This window comes from Geospiza fortis, unplaced genomic scaffold, assembly GCF_000277835.1.
Source record: "Geospiza fortis unplaced genomic scaffold, GeoFor_1.0 scaffold147, whole genome shotgun sequence".
Classification (NCBI taxonomy): Eukaryota; Metazoa; Chordata; class Aves; order Passeriformes; family Thraupidae; genus Geospiza; species Geospiza fortis.
The window spans coordinates 2655089-2660619 of NW_005054372.1; the positions used below are offsets into that span (position 1 = coordinate 2655089).

General features: G+C 42.5%; 1 protein-coding gene across 1 annotated transcript in view; it reads left to right on the forward strand.

The window, feature by feature from the left end:
* ABLIM2 (actin binding LIM protein family member 2) overlaps positions 1–5531 on the forward strand; it is a 106719-nt gene that overhangs the window by 18552 nt on the left and 82636 nt on the right. The gene's annotated exons all lie outside the window — the stretch shown is intronic.

Consider the following 5531-nt stretch of genomic DNA (forward strand, 5'->3'; position numbering starts at 1 on the left):
CTGGAGTAGCTACTGGGCATTTCAGTGCACTAAGGTGATGTGATGCCTGTATTGAGACCCAGAGAGAGTTGTTGCCTAAAATTCATCACTGCCACAGTGGTGTTATTCCACCTCCCACTTGCTGCAACTCATTAACACGAGGCCATCTGCCATATCTGTGAATAGAGCAGGGACTTCATTTGCAAACCTGGAACTGGCACCAAAAGCACTGTTAAAAAAAAATCTGAAAATATTTGGTGTTGTTGCTTTGCATGTTGGGTTCTTTTGGGTTATGGCTTTTATTGTTTTTAAAAACCTCTTTTAATTAGTCTGGCTAATGACAGCAGTATTTTATAATAGACACTGAAGGTGTTAATAGGTTCAAAATGGGTTAAAACACATTACCCTGTTTCTTAAATTTCTTTAGCATACTTGTAAATTTTAAATAACCAGATTGAGTTCTTAAAATAAGAAATTAGTATAAATGAGACATTTTTTCCAGTTTTTCTGGGGATTATTTTGGTAGTTTGAAACAGCCACAACAAGGGGACCTTGTTCACCCCTAAGACTCTGGGAGAGCTTTTATAGGGCAGTAACCCCATAAGCTATCTCTAAGCTATTGGAAAACTATGCTCTCCAGAAGGAAAATGGAAATATACTTTCTAATGAAAAATTACTCAATGTGTAGTTCCCATTTATTATAGGAGTCAAGGTACATAGTGCACAGGAAACTTCCAAAACTCTCCTTCATTTTAATTGCTACACTCTAATGTTTTGTCAATCTCGGAAGAGTATTCTGAGTCTCAAAGGGTTTTTCTGCACTGAAGTGTTTACTCCACAAATTAATTTGTGGGCATCACGGCCAGTGTAGCCAGGGAGCTTGTGTAGGTGCTGTTCTCTTTATCCTGTATAGCTTTATCAGTGCTACATATGCATGGTGAGGTGTAAGATATACACCCACAGTTCTCTGTATCTTTTCTGCTCCCGAACGTTGCTGGTTTTCTTCCATCAGACATGTCTGCCTTCCTGCATTTCCTGGTTGGAAGCTGGAAAAGAGACCAGCGGGTCTGTCCAGGACTTTTCTGGGGCTGCATGCTGCTTTTGTTTGCCCTGGATAGTAAAAAATGAGGTGTCATTCAAGTCCTTGAGATAATAGATGGTATTTTGGATATTATTGCTAATGCACTGCCAATGACTGACAGGCTTGAGTGTTCTTGATTTCACAGATGTGTTTGGAAAGACAGTTGATATGATCATTTGTGCACAGAAGAGTGATTGGATTGTATGGTTTATATACCCCATTGCAAGGTTCCTTCTGTCTTACTGCTGCTCACCTATAGACTGAAGGTTCAGGTGTGAATTGACTAAGAGATGATATCCCCATGCCAGTATTTGTATGGCCAGCAAACTTGGAAAGGCTTCCCCAAAAGCTTTGTGAAAAGCTTATGTGGACTTACTGCACCAGACCATGCAAGGAGGAGTATCAGAGTCGCAGCCATCTGCTGGAAATGAGCTTAGACTGCTGCAGATTCATTGCAGTTCAGTTTGAACTTCAGTCAGAGCTGTAGCGCTGAAAGTTTGCCAGGTGGTTCTGATTCCTTCTCACAGGCATAGTGGCCAGGAGAAATGTTCTACACATGATCATGGGCTTTTGGAGAATGGCATCCCAGACTTCATGTATGGTGGTGTATGAATACCTACAATTTAGCTGCCAAAAGAGAATAATATCAGCAGTGTCATTCTTGGGATCGTGGTCAGCCAGCAGCATCCATGTCATGGATGGAGGAAAATACCAAAGTGGACATAAAACCACAGTGCTGAGGGAGAAAAACTTTATTTAACTTACATCAGGAAGAAAATGGGAGGGAGAAATATAGATTTGATATGTGCAGTAACATGTAAGGAAACCACTTGATTGTCTGGTATGTTGGCAGCAGAACAGCACTGCTGGGCTGAGCAGAAGTGCAGTGGCTGCTGCAGCCTGCTGCAATGTGCAGCAGCACAGAGACTGTAGCATCCCCCAAGCAGCTCAGGGCACAGCTGGTTTTTAGACCCAGCATGCAGCCAAAAAATTAATCTAATTTCAGTAGGCTCATTTGCCAGCGCAGAAAACAGATGAATTTTATATTTGTACACTGCAAATGGAGTACTGATGGCATACAGTAGGGGAATAGCAATGTGCTTAAAGTGCATTGATTAATTGATTTACTGCTATTTATTTTTATAAAATCATAGCATAATGGGAGGCATTTAAAGGTCATCTAGTCCAAACTCCCCTGGAATGAACAGCAATATCTTCAACCAAATCAGTTTGTTCAGGGCTCTGTCCAAGCTGACTTTAAATGTTTCCAGAGATGGACAACCTGTTCCAGTGTCTCACCAGCCTCACTTAAAAAAAGGTCTTCCATATATCCTAAATTGCACCTATTTTAGCTGAAAACCATTACCATTGCACACTGCATAAATTCCAGTGCTTTGGGTGCTGTTGCAGACACCGTGCTAGGGAAAAAAGTAGTCAGTTTCTAAACCTGTAGAGGAACCCCTCACATCTATATGTGAAGTACTTTGGTGTCAGGTAACTGCAAACTGTCGTGAAAAGTAGAATTATCCAGCTGTAAGAGAAGCCACCCTGAGATACTCTCCCTAAAAATGGTGTGGATATTGTCCCTCTCAAGTCCCATAGCACATCCAGGTTACTGGCTTGCCTCTAACTATCATAAGAGACAAACACTTATTCACTACTTTAAAATTCCTCCTAAAGCTTATAACTGCTCAGGAAAAGGCAGTTTTCTTTGCCTTATATGCAAGGTAATTCTGAGACAAGAAGATGAGTTACTCTGTGTTAGTCTCTTCATTAATATAATTACTGTTTTCAGTGCTTTTCTCTTCTCACCAAGATGAACTCCAGAAGCTGTTGAAAACTGTTTCTAGGTTAAAAATAGCCCTTCCTCCAGATACTCCTTTTGGAAGACAAATGCTAGGTGGGAGTGGATGTGACACAATGCTAATTTCCTGTCCTAGGAGAGTAAGATCTGGTAGCTGCCTTCAGATATTCTGCCTAGACTTCCTCCAGCTTTCATTTCCCAGTTTTTTGTCTCTGTAGCATCATCTCAGGTGGGCAGTGTCTGTGTCCACATAAGTAGCCAGCAAGGGGCACAGCATCTCACCTGAGGGAAGGCCAGTGGGTCTCTCTTCAGAGCTGCTCTTCTCAGCTTTAAACCATGACTGTTTTAATATCCAAGCCAGTATTTAGCTGGAATCCTTATGTTTTTCTCTGGTCAGCTGGGTGTCAAGTTGAAGTGGATCAGATGGTTCAGAGAGTGAAGGAGCAGGCAAGGATTTGTGGCTCAAGGTATGGCCAGTGGACACCTGGTGGTGATGCTCATTCAGCCACTCTTTGCATAGGGGGAGGCTGAAGTGATGGTGGTGCAGGAAGGAGTCTGGTGAGAGGATGCTGAGCTCACTTTTATTTTGAAATCCCAATAACTTGTTTTTCTGTCTCTCTTTAGGAGAGCTTTAGTGACAGAATAAGAGGCCAATACCCTCAGGGTGAGACAGGGTGCCCCCAAATGCCAAACTGTTGCTGATCCCACATGCCCCAAAGCCTGCACCAGGCCTCTCTTAGCCACAGTGAGACAGAGCCGGCCTGGCTTCCATTTAGACTATAAAAACAGATTTGCTTGTGCTTATCTCTCATTTTAACAGGTGAACAGGGACAAAAGTGCACAACAGAGCAGTGCAAATAATTTGTGGCTACGCTATCAAGTCATCTTGCTCTGGTGATGGAAGCCCAGCTGCAAGTCCCTGTGTGATGGTGCCCAGCAGAATGTGTTAGCCAGTGCCTGTTCTGTAGCTCCAAGTGGCTCTTGGTGCCTTTTTCTAGGTGCACTGCAGTTAGGTGTGCCACTACCAGCATAAAGAAACATATTTAGGGACATAGCCCCTCCCTCCTCTTTTCATAAATGCAGTTGTGTCCTTTTAACTTTTTTCTTTAATGATCCACTTTACAAGTTCAAACACTGTATGATGCAATTTGGAGCTGCTCTGGGGCATCAGTTTCAGCTCAGCATGCTGCTCAGCATCATCCTGAATCCATAGCTGAGCTCTGCTTCTGTGACACCAGTAGGTAGCTGAAATATATAGGCTGAAAGAAACTCGTGATATCCAGCAAGTTGTGCCAGATTTTTGGAAAGTCTGTTCAAAAAGCCTGTCCTTTGTAAAAATGAGAGCATGGGTGAGAAAGAGAAATGCTAAAGCAAATGTGTGAAGCCTGTGAGATAGAGAACATGAACAATGTATTCCAATATAAATAATCTAATCCATGTTGTCCATGACACATGGAATATAATTAGGATTATTTTGAATTATAGAAAAGATCAGAACCCATAATTCTTCAGTTCTTGACCATGCACTAATACAGTTCTAGCATGATGGTTGTTTTCTGACTCCTAGCAGTCAGGGCCATCTCCAGGGAGAATGATGAGCACTGAAATCCCACACAGGGATGAGTTCTCAGAGGGTTCAAGGAGAGCCTTGGGCCCAGGCCTCCTGTGCTACAGTTAACAAAGACTATAGAAGTGGGAGGGTGATTGGATGTAATTTTGAATGAATGATCTGGATCCTCTGCTTTCTTGGAGTTTCTGTGCTGTATGTGTTGCTTTGTGCCTTGGGCACCTCTCTTGGACTCTTTTCTTGTAGTTTAGGTGCAAGATGACTGATTCTGACACTGCAAACATGCTTGGGTGCGAGTTGCCAGGCTTTACATTTAGAAACCAAAGTGCCTGTGCACTCTCAGGTACCTAAGTGTAAATCTCAATCTGCAATTTTACAAGCGTGGATACTTCTGCTATTTTGGGACCAAGGCACTGAGCAACTCTGCAATGTTTAGTCCTTGCAACCCAAATTTAATAAGCAACATTCCCACTCCTTTTCTGTGGGCTGTATGTGAGTAGTGGCACTGCTGTGGTTCAGCATGGTTTGACTGTAAACACCATTTGCTGATGGGAACACATTCCCACGTGAACATCCCCAGGAGCAGAAGTGTGTAGTAACAAGTGTGATGCTGTGACTTGCGCTAAAGGAGTAGTCAACACAGCAGCAGAATCACCACTTTGAAGTCCAGTTCTCTTTTAAATCAAGTCGGATCTGTTTTCAAAGATCCTGGCCAATGTGGTTGATGGTTATGTTCTACATGTCTGCTCTTTCTGTATGACTTCACCAGACCATAGTATCTCTCCCATCTTATATGTTCTCAAAATTCCAGCCTAGCTCTGCCCCTGGTGCAACAAAGAAAACTCCTGAACAGACTCACAAGCCTTTGGTTAATCAACTTTAATCCTTTCCTACAGGTTTAATTTAAAAAAATAGAAATTTACATTTAGGATTAAAACCTTACTTTTGCCAGGAGCAGATGAACCTGGAGGTGCCTCCAGTCATATGTGATGAGTGGTGTTCATCAGGTAAACATGAGAGGTGCTTTAAACTGATTTAACTTGTGAAAATTTGCAGCAGTTGCCATGAGCATCAGCCCCCATGTTTAGAGACAGCACTAG